The 16,417-nt window shown below is 38.8% G+C and overlaps 1 protein-coding gene across 2 annotated transcripts in view; it reads left to right on the top strand.

Moving 5' to 3' along the window:
• Positions 1-5,903: 5,903 nt before the first annotated feature.
• The window catches only part of MYO6 (myosin VI), a 148,559-nt gene continuing 138,045 nt past the window's right edge, over positions 5,904-16,417 (top strand). For both annotated transcript variants that reach the window (XR_013966971.1, XM_080805710.1), the window contains exon 1: positions 5,904-6,126. The gene's annotated coding sequence lies outside the window, so the exon portion shown is untranslated. The remainder of the gene's footprint in view (positions 6,127-16,417) is intronic.

The raw sequence follows: 16,417 nt of genomic DNA, 5'->3' as shown, positions 1-16,417 counted from the left end.
GATATTCAACTGCGTTTCTCATTATATTCCTAAACTATAGCAGGAAGATTTCTGTAGACTAGGAAAAAGTTTTAGAAGTTAGATATTTTATGTAAGTTCCTATGAATTTTTTAATATTCAGATTTCATCAAAACAATATAAAAAGAAATTCTATATGACTTCTACTATTCTGTTTAAAACAAGTTAATTTCAATAAGTTTTAGCATTGATTTTTAAAGATTATTTTTGGCTCAAATATGTTTACTATATATATATTTACAAACTTTTCAAACATGTAGCAAATTCAATATTATACATGAATGTATTCTTTTAAATGTATTCATTTACATTACCTATTGGTGGGATTGATAGCATGATATTTGTAAACCTCTTTTTAGTTTGCAAAATGCTTTCATTTTTGCATTGTCTTAGTCTTTTCCCTGAGCAGGAGGCATTATTATCATTGCTGTTTTATTGATGAGTAAATTGAGTCTCAGTGAGATTAAATGACTTACATGGGTCACAGGCCTAGTAGCCAGGCCTGGAACCGGTTTCCTTCTCACACTATTTACTTCATCTATACAAGTTTAAACATAATTCTGCACTTCCAGAATGCCTTCACTCATTTGCTTTCTTTTAATTTCTATAATTTGGTTAGGGTATATCTGACCCATTTAAGTCTGAGAAAAATAACTGACTCTTCTTTGTCCCTTTTCAAATTACGGAATTGAACTGAAGATCACTGGATATGGCAAATTAGATGGAAGATTTTTTTAAAAAAATATTTATTTATTTATTTTAGAGAGAGAGAGAGAGAAAGAGCATGTGCAGGGTCGAGGGAGGGGTAGAGGAAGAGGGAGGGAGAGAGAGAACCCCAGCAGACTCCCCACTGAGCATGGAGCCCTGTAGTGGGGCTCAATCTCAAGACCATGAGATCGTGACCCGAGAGCTCAACTGATTTTTTTTTAAATATTTTATTTATTTATTTGAGAGAAAGAGACAGTAAGAGAGAGCATGAAAGGGGAGAAGATCAGAGGGAGAAGTAGACTCCCGGTGGAGCCGGGAGCCTGATGCGGGACTAGATCCTGGAACGAGGATCATGACCGGAGCTGAAGGCAATTGCTTAACAAACTGAGCCACCTAGGCACCCATCAATTGACTCTTCTTTTTAATCATTTAATTTTTAAATAATCTCTGCACCCAACGTGGAGCTTGAACATAAAAGCCTGATATCAAGAGTTGTATACTCTACTGACTAAGCAAGACAGGTGCCCTTGAAAAATTGTTTTTTAAGATATTTGACTGTTAAATATTTTGAGGTGATGATCTTTGGTCACACTTGTGCTTTTGTTTCAGTTTTAATTATAATGCTGCTAGAACAATTCAGGAAAAACTAGTAGGGAGTTTATTTATTTATTTTTTTAAAGATTTTATTTATTTATTTGACAGACAGAGATCACAAGTAGGCAGAGAGGCAGGCAGACAGAGAGAGGAGGAAGCAGGCTCCCTGCTGAGCAGAGAGCCCAATGCAGGGCTAGATCCCAGGACCCTGGGATCATGACCTGAGCCGAAGGCAGAGGCTTTAACCCACTGAGCCACCCAGGCACCCCTAGTAGGGAGTTTAAATAAGGGAAACCATTGTTACAGAAATTTCCAGGAGATATAATGATTAAAAAAAAAATGTGTGGTGATCTGGTTAAGAAAAAAATTTTAAAGTATCTACTGGGGCTCAGTCAGTTAAGTGTTCAACTCTTGATCTCAGCTCAGGTCTTGAACTCAGGGTTGTGAGTTCAAGTCCCAAGCTGGGCTCCAGGAAAAAAAAGTCAGACAAAGTATCTATTGATAAATGACATTTCAGCTTTAATTTTAGTCTTTTATACTGAAAAGATTTCTAAAATATATTAGGCCACTTTCTTTCTAGAGTAAGTTCAGGAACGATGTTTAAAACATCATTCAGTCTTTTTAACAAAATCATTTTTTATTTTACAGGGATCACCAAACATTAGCTTTCCATGACAAAGTACGGGAGATACAGATGTTGATGTATGAGGATGGGCACAGATATATCCTAAGAAAAAAATCCCAAGACTATCTCTTTAGGGATCTGCTTCTTTCCTGTAACTTATTTACCTACAAATTCCAGATGATTACTACATGTGCAAACTCACTAATAACTGAGGCAATGATAAATATTTCTTTTAGAAGTTATAGTGTTGCAAATATCTCACTTATTCATTAAATAAGCACTTGGGCACCTGTTTATTCCTTTTTTGTAAGATAGGAATAATGATAGAACCTTTCTATATTAATTGGGGTTCTTGGTTGAAAAAAACAGAAACAAACTCTGGCTAATTCATACAGAAGAATGTATTGGACAAGTATCATGTAGCTCACAATCACTGGGGATGATGGAGAACTGGTGTGTAAGATGTGTAGAGCCATTCATTTAGGATGTCACTGTCAGTACTGTCAGGGTTGCCACAATTACCTACACCACTGTGAATTATCTCTATCTCTGCATCTTTGCATCATTTTGTCCAGATATCAAGTTTCAGGTGAGAGCATCCAACTGAATTAACCTAGGTCTCATGCCATCACTATGCCATAGTTGCCAGATAGTGACAGACTCAGTTTCCAAAGTGTGAGGTGGGCCCTGCTCCCACCAAGACTCAAAATTAAGAATTCTCGGGATGCCTGGGTGGCTCAGTCAATTAAGCATCTGCCTTTGGTTTGGGTCATGATCCCTGGGTCCTTGAGTCTGGAATCAGGCTCCTTGCTCAGTGGGGAGCCTGCTACTCCCTCCACCTCCACTTTCCCTCTATGACAAATAAATAAATAAAATCTTTAATAAATAAATAAATAAATAAATAACATTTTAAAAAATCAAGACTTCTCCATAAATAGAATGGGAATTAAGAAGGTAGGCAGGCAAAAAGCATATCCTCATTGTATTACCCCATAGGCCGCCAAGAATTTATTGGGATGATTTATGTAAAGTGCTTGGTATAGTGCTGGCACACAGCATTCAATACATTTCAGCAGTTATTTTAATTCAGTGAGCTGGGCATTGTGCTAATCTCTAGGAATAAGAAAAAAATAACAGGCAAAATTTCTAATTAAAGAGCTGAGTATTTCAGAGAGTTGTTACAGAGAGAAACAAATACAAAAATGGAATGATAATACCACTTAATTAAGTGTTACAGTATAGGTATGAAGAGGGTGCTCTGGAAAACAGAGAAAAGAAAAGCAAATTATGCCAGGGTAAGGACAAAGAAAATAACAGACTGTTTTGACAGCTAAGAGGAGCATTATAAAAGGACTGGGCATGTCTGCATTCCTGTGACTAGGATATGTTCAGGATTGTGAAGGATATAAATGAGTTTTAACTGATCTGAAAGCCATCAGGATTTGGTAGAGGAGATGACATAATCAGATTTAAGAGGAGGGGTAACTCTAGGAGTGGAGAGAAAATAGACTAGAATGAGCAGAGCCAATGTGAAGAGTTCAGATGCTGTGTTCAGTTGGGGGATACGTATTTAAGTAAAGTGAAATAAGTGTTGGAAGAGATATATGCAATGAATCCTGAGAGACGTGAAAAAGACAACCAAACTGCACCTAAGTTTTGGATATGGAGATTAAGGAAAACTACTTTTTCCTTTTTTAAAGTTTATTTTTTAATTTAAGTAATCTCTACATGCAAGGTGGGGCTTGAACTCACCACTGTGAGATCAGAAGCCGAGTGTTCTTCTGTCTGAGTCAGCCAGGTGTCCTGGGAAAACTTAGAGGGCACAAATAATTTTTGTTCTGAAGGATTCATTGGATTTAGCCTGGCAACACTCCAATGTCATAAAAGGCATAACTGTCTTTTCTGAACACATCAGCACTTCAAAATGGCTTATGTAAAGTACAACAAATGGAGAAAGGCAGTGGATGGAAATGAGATTGGATAGGTAAGCAGGGCTAAGACAGTGTTCCAAAATGCAAATGATTCCAAAGACAGGCAAGTAACTGTGAAGCCTGGATTAGGGGGCGCCTGGGTGGCTCAGTCATTAATTATCTGCATTTGGTTCAGGTCATGATCCCAGGGTCCTGGGATCAAGTCCCCCGCCCCAGGCTTCCTGCTCAGCCTAAGCCTGCTTCTCCCTCTCCCTCTCTCACTCTCCCTGCTTGTGTTCCCTCTCTCACTGTCTCTGTCAAATAAATAAATAAAATCTAAAAAAAAAAAGTACTTAAGAAGCCTGGATTAGGACAGCTTTGTGGGGTTTAGGACAGTGATGAACTGAGGAACAATGAAAAGGCATTAAAATTCAACCAAGAGAAAAAGGAAGAGAAATCCCTCCGTGCTTCTTAAACAAAAACAGTATAAAGATCGCATAACACATCTTAATTAATTTGAATTTTATACTAAGGGTAGTAGAATGTCACTATAGGAGTTTAAAGAGAGGAGTACATAGACGTTTATAAAATATAAACCTGGTGGCAATGTAGAGACTGGGTTAGAAGGGGACAGGATTGCAGCCTGGTCAAATGGTTAGGTGGCTAAAGCAGAATGTAACATCTGAAATGATGGTGGCTTGAAATAAGATAATGGTAGTGGCTATTCGGAAGAATTGGTACACTGGAGAGATATGGAGCTTGAAGCAAAGGGATTCAGTAATGGAAGTGGGGAAAAAGGAGAGCCAGAGAGAAAAAAACAAGTTATTACAATAAACTATATCAGCTGCCATTGGTCTGCCATCGCCTTTTAATCTTAAATCCAAAATGAAGTCAAAGCAGTGAACTGAAATTTCTCTCTCCTTATTCTTGTGTTTCTTTTTTCCAGTTTGTTTTGAAATGTAATTTTATATAGTTAAGATTTACCTCCTGGCAATCAGGATTTAGATTTCTGAGATTGCTGTAAATTATTTCCTTTCTTGGTTTCTCTTCCTCTTTCTTACTTCCCTATTTTATGTGCAGTACTTTCTTGTTTTAGTCGTATGCTGAAATACCTCACCATAACTTAGCTTTCCCACCAAAAGAATTGGGGAAAAACCGAGTATCTGAAAGTTGTCTCATCAGAATCCTGTAGATTTCCTCACGTTTCCCAGTTGCTACTCAGAAATGCTGAGGAAAAAAGTGTAATTCTCACGTTTAGGTACTCTTTTTCACTGGAGACATTTAGCATTACAATCAATCATTACCAATTCCTTTTCTTAAGCTCCTTTTCGTTGTAAAAGCGACGTGTGTTTTCATCACTTAATTCAATTTTGCACAGCTACTTCATATTTAATTTTCAAATATGATTTACAGGTAAGTCACTTATAAAAACAGTAAAATTTCAACGACATTAAAGATCGGGTTCTAGTAAGTAAATGCGGTCCGGGGGCTAGAGAAATACAAAATGTCCATCTCAGACCCTTGGCTACCCAAAGCAGAATAGCAAGGTTGCTCCGTCGCCCCGCAGCCCAGCCCCACGCGACCCGGACGGGAACCTAGTTTGCAGCGGTTCTCCCCTCCGCAACAACGCCGCGTCGTCCCCGCCCGCCCTCTAGTAAAACGCGGGGTCCTCGCCCCCCTGCCTGAACAACTGTCTCCCTCCGAGAACAGATTCTTGCTGTTGCCGGACTGCGCGGTCACCGCATCCAGACCGCAGAGAACTTGCTTTGCACCGGCTGGAGACCACGGCGGCGAAGAAGGCCATCTCGCAGCCGGAGGAACAGGGACTATCGGCTGCGCCTGCGGCGGCCTCTTCCCCCGCGCTGGCGCGCCCACCTCAGCCCCGGAGGCCCTGTGCCGCGGGCGGGGGGCGAGCGGAGGGGCGGGGCGGCCGCGGGCGCCGAGAGCCCCCTCTTGGAGCGCGCGCCCGTGTACCCGCGCGCCCGATCGGCCCGCCCCGGCCCGCGGCGCCCCCGCCCCCTTGGGCGCGCCGTAGCCGTGACGTGCGCGCGCCAGGGCCGGGGACTCTGCTGGGCGCCGGCCGGCGGGCGGAGACGGACCCGGGATCTGTCCGAGCAGGAAGCTCGCAGGATCCCGATCGCCGCCTCCCCGTCTCCGAGCTTGTCCACGTCGCCGGCTTTTCGCTCAACTTCATTACCTTTGACCCCCTCCCGTCACCTCTCCGGCCACAGGTTGCCTCGCTGCCGCGCACCTGCCCTCGCCTCAGCACGGGTGAGTGACGCGGTGCCCCTGCTTCGGGGCGTCAGCGTCAGGCCTCGCTGCCCCGGCCCGCCCTGCTTCGGGGCCTCCTCCGGCAGTCCGGGGGCCCACAGCTAGTTTCACCTCCCGAGGACGCCTCGGGTGAAGCAGGTGATGGGTGGGCCCGGCCGGCTGCTCGCGGTAGTGCCAGGGCTGGTTCTCATTTCCACAGGACAATGAGAGTCCCCTTTCATGGGTTTATCGTCACCAAGATACCTTTGTATATCTACTCTCGCTCCCAGTTAGAAGCAGAGCTCTCAGGTGACCCACTCTGACTTGACACTCCGTGATAGTTTTCTCTTAAGTAAACAAGCTTAAAATTCAGTGTAGGAATAGGGCCGTTTGTTCTAAGATATGAGGATCAGGTGACTGCCACTATTAAATTAATAGTTTAATCATGTAGGAGACCAGGCTGGGACAGTCAAACGCTGTAATTTTAGTTTTCAGGTTGTCTAGTACTTTGAGTATATTAATTTATATAGGTGCTACTGAACAAGAGTTTTTTTTTTATTTGTTAATTTCCCCAAACTCCTTAAAACCATTAAAATGCTCCAATTCCGGAGCAAGGTATTATTAAGTAGAAAATAATTTGGTAGGGTTATTACTAGAATATCCGTGTCAGAAATACCATTTCTATACAGTTTAAGAAAACAGGTGATATTTTATCTGGCATAAAATTGTGGTGGAGGAATGCTTACATCCTAATCTACAGATATTAGTGAACAACTAGGAACACTGTCCCAACTTCACAGATCGCTGTACATGCTAAGCAAAAGTTTCATTTGCTGTTATGCTCTGGTGGTGTAGATGCAGTGTATCTTAATATATAGTCAGGGTTTGAGAGTTTTAGAAATTCTTAAGATTTACTTGAAACTATTCACACCATAAAATGTGAATCTTGAACTTGGGCTGGAGTGGTCATGGTACAAAGGTTGGCAGCCAAAACAGCATATCTGTACAAATTAACTAAACTTCATAGATACGTTGGGCTCTGGTTTTACAGTTGGAAATTGTTTAGTGGAAAAATTACCTTGGTGTTTTTTATCATTAATTTTAGAAATATTACAAACTGGGCCATAGCCAGAGCTTGAAACAATGCAGCCGTTCAAAATAACTCATTGACTTTTAAATATCCAGCTCATTTTGTGTATCTGAAGTTGCGCAGAAATTATACCCACAGTGGTAAACAGAAGTCGTTTTAGTCTTAGACTTGCCTATTGCATTTCTATATTCTATGTGACATATTGTTCTCCCAGTTTGAGTTACATTTTCGTTTTCAAAGACATTTTAAAAGGGAGTAAAAGAAGTGATGAATGACTTTAAGATTATCATGATTAAAAACTCTAAGTATACATTATATAAAACTGTAATATACATATATTCTTCATTAGGGTCTAGAAACACAAGCAAGAAAAATGTAATGTAAATTACATTATGTTTATATAGGTGCTACTGAACAAGAGCTTTTTTAAAATTACATCAATTACAAATAAAAATGTAAATTAATGCAAGGTATTAAAAACAGAGATCGTAAATCATAACTCATTGCACTTATCTGAAGTGGATCTTTTCCCTCTGTTTATGTTTATGTGATCAAGTTTTAAAATAATAGTGGCCAGGAAATCTGAGAGAGACTGAAGGCTCTTTTCTCATCCTGTTGTGACTTTGCCTGGAGACTGTGCTGTATCATGTAGCCCATTGTTTAGATAACTGGGCTGTCTCTGGGTTCTAAAGTACAGCTCTTTTCAGAAAGTTTTAAAATTTTTGACCATGTGAAGTTTGAATAAATATAAACACCCAAAACATTTTATGGAAAATGAACCCGTTGTCACTGTTGATAATTGAAGCTTCATTTTGATATTTAAAAATGTCAGTTTTAAAAAGATTTCTAACCTCTCTGAATTTTTCATTTTTGTATATTAAAACATTTTCAGTAAAAGACTGAAAAAGATATTACAGCTTTAATAATTTTCATAGTTTGTGATACCCTTAATGAGGTACTTCATAATAATTTCTGAACTTGAGGAGCATAAGATCATTACCCCTTTATTAGGCATCTTCCATAATCAGAACACTAACTGAGGGATTTATCTATAAAATAATTTTCAAGGTTGGTCATCTTGTCCTTTTACATATGAAGAAATTTAAGCTTAGAGAATTAAATATTTGCTCAAGGTCTTACAACTGCAGAGGAACAAAGTCTGGATTCACACCTAAGTCTTCTGACCATGAAGCCCTGTCTTTTCCACCAGACCAGGTTGCCTTGATCTCAGTTCATTTGGTAGACTGCTCAAATAAACCTGCAGAACTGGTACTGTGTTAAAGAATGTAACTTGAAGAAGGCACATAGGAGTGAGGACGATACAGGTCATGAATGTGGTTCTGAAACTGATGTTGAATTTTCTGTTTTTTTTCATTCTTAAATTGACAACTTTGACAGTGATACGGTGTTGCTTTCTCATTTCTGATGTAAATTCCAGAATATTATACAAATTGTGCACTTTTTATTTTGATGGGTTTATAGGAATTGGGATTAGGCTGTAATGTAACATTGGTTTTCACTGTAGTTAAAATGAATAGTACAATCTTTTTGTTTCAGATAGAACTTTATATTTTCTTCCAATAAGAGATCATTGTCCATAAATGCAGTAGCTATTTTTTAAAAATATTGCATAATTAACTTTGTAATCCTTGTGAGGGGGCTTGTTTTCAAAGTATGGCTACATTCTCACCTGTGCTATTCTCACCTGTACTATTAGGACAAATTTTTATGGCCCATGTTTATTTCAGGAATGTCCCTTGTGGTATAATAGACACAAAGGACAAAAATGAGTACACAAAGTCCATCTTTTGTCACAAAGTAGGAGTCATTTCAGCAGTAGAATGTAGTTGGGTAAATGAGAAGAAAAATGGTAAGAAGGCTGAGTTGGGTGATTACGTTTACAGGTGTTTCATTATTTGGTTTGAACTCTAAGGAATTTTGCATCTCAAGGATACTCATATTCAACTGTAAATACAAAATTTATCATCCAAGAGCTTAATATAAATTATTAATGGATTATCTATAAGACATCTGCATGTGTGTATGTATGTATGTGTAGATAATTAAGAACTAACTAAGGTCAAATAAGCTTAAATTCTGTTTTTGAGGAATTATATAATATTCAGAGGAACCAGGAAGTTTGTCATTTGAAACACCTATACTTTTATTTGACAAATTGAATGGACTATCTGTAATCTTAAAATGTAAGTGTGAGAATTTTTTTTCTGTTTATGGTTTTGAAAGAAAACGTTTCATATTTAGTATAAGAATGACATGGTAATTTGGGAAATGACCACAAGTCCACAAAAATTTCTCCCTTTAAGTGCTGAAGCATAGACTGTAAAACCAGAAGAACAACTCAGACATCTTTAGAAATCTTGCTAGTGTTAAAGAGAAGGGAAGTACTTTTCTGTACAGAAGGCATGCCTCCAGTGAAACCAAAATACTGAGGAACATTCCTTGGGTAATATTCACATAGGTGAATATTTATATCCAGGCTGAGTAATGTGCACAAAGGAAGGCGGTGCTCTTGACAAAACCACAGGCATCTTTCATGTAAGTTACGTCACTTATTATTTTATTTGAAAGTAACCTGCTGCTTAACCTTTACAAGGTAAGGTATTGTATAGAGCAGAATTTTAAAATTTCTATTATATGTGGATGAACATCTTTTTCAACAAATATTTACTGAGGGTGGGAATATGACTGTAGGTGGGAACTGGTTCTTTTTACTGGCAGATCTTTGGATCTAGGAAATATAAAGAGTGACAGAGACATAAAAAGAAAGATGAATAGAAATATCCATTTAAAATCTGATGATATTTATATCAGATTTAACAACTTACATTTGTATGGCACTTTATTGTTCTGGAAATCATTTTATGTATCTTTGGTCCTTAAAACACCTTGTTGAAGTAGATGTGGTAAACTTACTCTTATTCTGCAGATGATAAAATGTTGGCAAAAAAAATTAAGTGCCTTGTTCAAGGTTACTTATATGGCTGCTTAGAAACATAGCTAAGAAGGTAACTTCTGTGTATTCCCATAGTAGATCACAGTTATCTTCTAGGTGTTAGTTAGGGTTAACCTCTTAATGAGCAGTTACTTAATTTTGTGGCTTCAATTTGGATGGTTCCAAAAATTATGAAAAGTCAGCATCACTAAAGTGATAATTGTTAAATACTTACTAGGTTTGTTTTTGTTCTTGTTTGAATATAAGGTAGGAGATGAGCAGGATGCATTATTATGGGGCTCCTTTAACATTTTTAGTAGATTAATGGAGCTAAGGTTGGAGATTAACTTTTCTCATTGGAGAGTTTTTTTTTTTTTCCTCATTGGAGAGTTTTTCAAGATTGTTTTATTTTAGAGTGAGAGAGAGCATGCGCACGCATATGCAGGTGAATGAGTTTGGGGAGGGAGAACAAAGGGAGAGGAAGAGAGAATCTCAAGCTGACTCTGTGCTGAATGTAGAGCTGCTGAGGGGCTTGATCTCATGACCCTGTGATCTCTACCTGAGCTGAAACCAAGAGTTGTCGCTTAACCGACTCTGCCACCCAGAACCCCTGGTTGGAGAGTTTTAAAGGAAAGCCCATGGTTTGTTTTAAGAAAGAAAGGAGGGGGGCGCCTGGATGGCTCAGTGGGTTAAAGCCTCTGCCTTCGGTTCAGGTCGTGATCCCAGGGTCCTGGGATCGAGCCCCACATCGGGCTCTCTGCTCAGCGGGGAGCCTGCTTCCTCCTCTCTCTCTCTGCCTGCCTCTCTGCCTACTTGTGATTTCTGCCTGTCAAATGAATAAATAAAATCTTTAAAAAAAAAAAATAAAAAAAAAATAAAAAAAAGAAAGAAAGGAGGGGTGCCTGGATGGCTCAGTGGGTTAAAGCCTCTGCCTTCGGCTCAGGTCATGATCTTAGGGTCCTGGCGTCGAGCCCCACATCACGGTCTCTGCTCGGCAGGGAGACTGCTTCCCCCTCTCTCTCTGCCTGCCTCTCTGCCTACTTGTGATCTCTGTCTGTCAAATAAAAGAATAAAATCTTTAAAAAAAAGGTAAATAAAAAGAAAGGAGAACTCTGTGGTAGAGCTGACTTCAACTTTCCTCTCAGCCTGGGGGGTTTTCAGAGGGTATGGTCGCTGTGTCAGAAAAAATGCAGCTAGTAGACTTGGGTCTCTTGGAGGAAGACGGTGAGTTCAAGGAGTTCTCTGGGCTGGTTTAGATGAAGATGAAGGTGCAAATGTCTGGGAGGAAGATTGGGATGAAGACAATGTAGATGATAACTTCTCCAGTCAGGAGCTGAACTACAGAAACTGGGTTATAAGGTGGAGACCTCATAGCATTCAGAAGAGCAACCTAAACTTGAACTGTTTACTAAATTCTAGGACAGAGAATCCAGGATGGGACACTTAAAAAAAATATGTTTATTTCATTGCCTGCTTGGATTTATGTTTTTGTAACACACACACACACACACACACACGCAGTTTTGCTCTTAAAAAAAAGGAGAAAAATATTCTGGGGGAATTTTGAAAATAACTTTTGTTACTTGACACATTGGTATTGACCTGATAATTATGCTTGTTTTTGTAAAGATTCACTAATGAGCTAATGTGTGTCTGCATTGGTATCTTTATGCCTGCATTCATTTGACAAATATTTGAGTGTCTGCCATGAACCAGGTACAGTTCTAAGTGCTAATGATACCGTGATATATTAAGACCAAGTTCCTGTGCTGAGTGATATTTTATTGTTGTTTTGAATTAAGTTAAATTATAGACTCTTAATACTAGTATGTAATCAACAGGGGTGACCCTAAAGTTGGGAAATAGATAGTTGTCAAAGTGGTAGAATTTGAGGGTTACTAAAAGACTTATTTACTCAAAAATATTCTACTCCTGGCCTTCAGTTCATTGTTACCAGTCTGCTCCTGATAAGTAAGAGTATGTTCCATTTTCATCACAGTCTCAGGAACACAAGGCTGAGATAAAATAAAAGGAATATAGGATTGATATGTTGGATTAGCAGCTATTGTTTATTGAGTTTTGCTATGTGTTTGTGTGTCAAGCCAGTATTTTGTGTACATTATTTCAGTTAATCACTACATGACTTACTTTAGTGCATTTGACATTGTGACCCACAATTTACAGATTGGGAAACAGAGGCATAAGATGTTAAATTTGCTCAAGCTCATAGCCAGTACTTGATGGAGATGGAATTTGGATGTACCTAGCATGTAGTAGGTAGGAGTAGAAGGAGTGCTGATATACACACAGAGTTGTGATGTCCTACCAGTATGTGATGGCATACTGTGTAGGTGGAAGGCCTTGGTGAGTGATGGGTGGAGAGTCAAGAGAGCTTGTTGTGGGGAGGGAGTGGATGGGGATGATTATCGCTTGTGTAACTGCTTGGCCCTTAGGCGTAATCCTTTTTGTGACAGTCCTGAAACTGCAGAGTTGCATTTATATACAAGTGCTTGCTTACCCAGCTTGTAGATAAGAGGGACTGGCAGACCTGAGATGATTCTGATTTTGCCAGTCACTACTGTAGTCAGATTACTTAGTGTCTCTGGGCTTCAGTTTTCTCATCTATAAAATGGAGGCAACAGTGTCACCTACCTGGTGTGGTTCTTGTGGGGAAGGAATTAGATAATAATACATGTGGAACACATATCACCGTGATGTGTAGTTAGTGTGCATTATTATTGTTATTGTGTTAGTTTTTGTTTTTTTATTTCTTTGGCCATGTTTAATGTGGAATGTTTATTCAAAAAGAAAAAAGTGTATTGGAGATTTCGGTAGAATCTTAAAGTTGGCCAAATTGAAGAAGTTTTGAAGTGTAGTGTTAATCACAATTATCTGGGAACTGGTAAAAACATTTGTCAGAAAGGTGTGGGTGAAGCCTGGGCACTAGCATTTTAACAAGTTTCTCGGTTGATATACTTGCACACCAAAATTTGAGAACCACTGGTTTAAAACTTTTCTTTATCCGATGCCTGGGAAGGCTTCAGTAAAACAACAAAAAGTGTTTGGATTAACCAAGCAGTGTATGGTAGAAGGAAGTGAAATATCAGTTACCGGAATCCCTTCCTTGATTTTGTGTGTGTGTGTGTGTGTGTATTAAGTTTTTTTGGGGTTTATAAGCATTTATCTTTGAGAGGGGCAGTGTTAAATTGCACACCTAACTTTAATTGTAATGAGTTTTTCAGCTTTTAACAAGCTTCATTTAGAAATGAGCTAGTTATATTTAATTTTTAAAGTTATACAAATAATAATAAGTAGCACTTGAATAGATCTTAAGACCTTGTTAAACTTTTTAAATTGGATTTCTTTAGATAATTTACTGTTTTGAATTAACCAGCTTTGGTATTGTTAGCTTCATCAGGCAAGCTCCCAGCAGGAAAGAGATTTCATCCTGGATGGTGCAAAAGAAGAGATTATAGAGGTTAGAGAACAAACAAGGGTAGGGGGGGCGGGGGCACCCAGGGAATAGCAATGGTGAGAAGCCCTTAATACTACAGAGATAACCAAAACTGAGAGTTGAGAGCTGGCATTGGGGAGGAAGGCCCCAGGGAACTGTGGCTTTGAGGCAGTCAGGCAGGGAGGGGACGGGGAAATTCCATGACCTCTCCTCCCTCTGTCTTTGGGTCTTGTACACAGGCTTGCACTGCTGGAACCCACCTGCGGAGCCTAGGTGGTGATCTATGCAGGCTCATCTTCCCAGGGCAGGAACAGAGCATACATAGGAGGGGTGGGGGGTTTGATGGAGCAAGTGTCTCGAGAATAAATGTGGAGAATAAATAGGGCGTTGATTGGAACCTTTGGGAATTTTTAGCATTTCCTTGGTGTAGTTTAAATAATTTTGGGACCTGTGATACATCTCAAAAATGCTGAGACTGCTTATTTTATACATACTTAGAAAAAAATTCATTCACTTTCTCATCCAATTGGACAGTTATTCTAGGAACTTTTTTTTTTTTTTTTTTTTTAAAGGTAATCTCTGTGCCCAATGTGGGGCTCCAGTGTATGACCTGGAGATCAAGAGTTGCATGCTCTACTGACTGACACAGCCAGGGTCCCCTTAGGAACTTTTATGATCCATATAACCCAATGAGAAACATAACCCAAGTCTATTAACATAAAACCCTTTTATTAATATATTATACCTTAGTGAGGTTTCTGAACTTAGTCTTGGTTTGAAAAAGTACATGTCTTTCATTAGAAAAGATCTTTTAATGACTAATTTTTTAAAAAGAATTGGGAGAAGAGGTCTTTGCCTTGTGGAATTTGTATCTTATGTTTCCCTGAACTCTTGATAGCAAAAATACCAGAACACAGGCTTAATGTAGTAATAGTTGATAGACATAAGACTGTTCTGAAAAAATTGTTCTTCCTCCCCAAGTCCTTTTAAAGACACATTAAACTTTTGTATAAATCTGTTGCAGTTTACTCTTATTCAGCTATCTTCTGTTAATGCCAGTTTTACCTAGTTAACCTGAACTCTGGATACAAGTTTAAATCCATGTTTTTTATTTTGGACAAATTCCTGAGGATTACTAAAGAAAAGTGTTTCTCTTCTTATGAGATGGTATGAAGGTCCCTAATATGAGCATTACTCCCTCCAAAAACAATAGATTATAATTTATATTTTCTCTCTACTCTTGAAGGTTCCAGGGAAAAAGAGTACAAGATTTTCTCAGATTAAGCAAAATCTTATGGTATATTTACAAAATGCTTGAGACTGCTTGTCTCAAGTACAGCTATACAGGATTTTGTTCGCAGCTTCCAGAAAGGGAAGAACCAACCATATTGCAGGGCTGGGCAAATTAATCAAATAACAAATACCTGGCTATGAGACTTTAAAATATAAATAAAGGATACTTCTGGATATAGATGATATAATTTGGTCTTTTTTTTTTTTTTTTAAACAAATAAGTTTACAAGCTTGACTGTAAAAGAATATGGGGCCCTCCTGGATGGCTCAGTCAGTCAGTTAAGTGTCTGACTCTTGATCGCAGCTCAGGTCTTGATCTCAGGGTCTTGAGTTCAGGCTCCAAGTTGGGCTCCGAAGTGGGTGTGGAGCCTACTCAAGGAAAAAAAAAAAAAGAATATGATACAAAAAGAAACCGGTTTGAGGTAAATCACAGAACACCTGTGCTTGAAATAATACATTTAGAAATGTTCTCTGTAAGTGGTCTTTTTTTTCCTTCTTTGAGAAAGAGATTTCATACTTTTTTGGGATCTTCTAAAAACATACTCTTTGTTTTCATTTGGTGCTGATAGAATTAGTATCCTGAAGGGGAGAATTGAGGCTGTTGGTTTTTCCATGTTATGCTCTTTGAATTTCCCTGATTTGAGGATTGAGTTATTCCAGAGAGAAATTTTCTCCAGTTCCTTGTTATTTTTTTTCTAAAATTAGATGAAACAACTGTGTTTTGGTTTGTGGGCATGATTTGCTGTCTGTTATCCTTTTGGTATTTTGGGGAAGAACAAAGTGTATTCATGTGTATGTGTTTTCAAGAGGAATGTATTAGCTTCTCTGCTCTTCCTGTCCATGACTGAAGATAAGAGCAGATGATTTTATGTATCTTTAATCCTTTTTTTTTTTTTTAAAGATTTTATTTATTTATTTGACAGACAGATCACAAGTAGGCAGAGAGGCAGGCAGAGAGAGAAGGGAGGAAGCAGGCTCCCCACTGAGCAGAGAGTCTGATGCGGGGCTTGATCCCTGGGATCATGACCTGAGCCGAAGGCAGCGGCTTTAACCCACTGAGCCACCCAGGCGTCCCTCTTTAATCCTTTTGTTTGAGATTTCAAACAAAACTATGGCTGTTTTGGCCAATGAGATGTTGGGGAAAAACAGATGAATGCGTAGTGTAGAAGTAGGCATCGTGTATTCAATGGCAAATTGAGGAGTTTATATTAGTTTGAGAAAGAATTTCTATCAGGTGTGGTTGGGAGGGGAGAGAAGGGTGGGAATTGAATGAGTTCGAACATAGGACAGATTTCACCACAGATGTTTTAGAAACCAGAAAAAAAAAAAACCATTTATTTCAGTTAGTATTTTATATTGCATAGATACATTCTACTGATAAGTTGTTTTTTTTGAAGGTGTGGTACAGCATAAGTTAGGAATTTATAGACCAGTTGTTTAATTTAGTGATTTTAATGAGTTATTGGCAAAAATGGGGCTAACCTGATGGTTGTATACAAGAACGTTAATGTGTCAAAAAATG

Source organism: Martes martes (assembly GCF_963455335.1).
Source record: "Martes martes genome assembly, chromosome: 6".
Lineage (NCBI taxonomy): Eukaryota > Metazoa > Chordata > Mammalia > Carnivora > Mustelidae > Martes > Martes martes.
The sequence above is the reverse complement of the archived record's forward strand: the minus strand, read 5'-3'. Positions and strand labels throughout refer to the sequence as shown.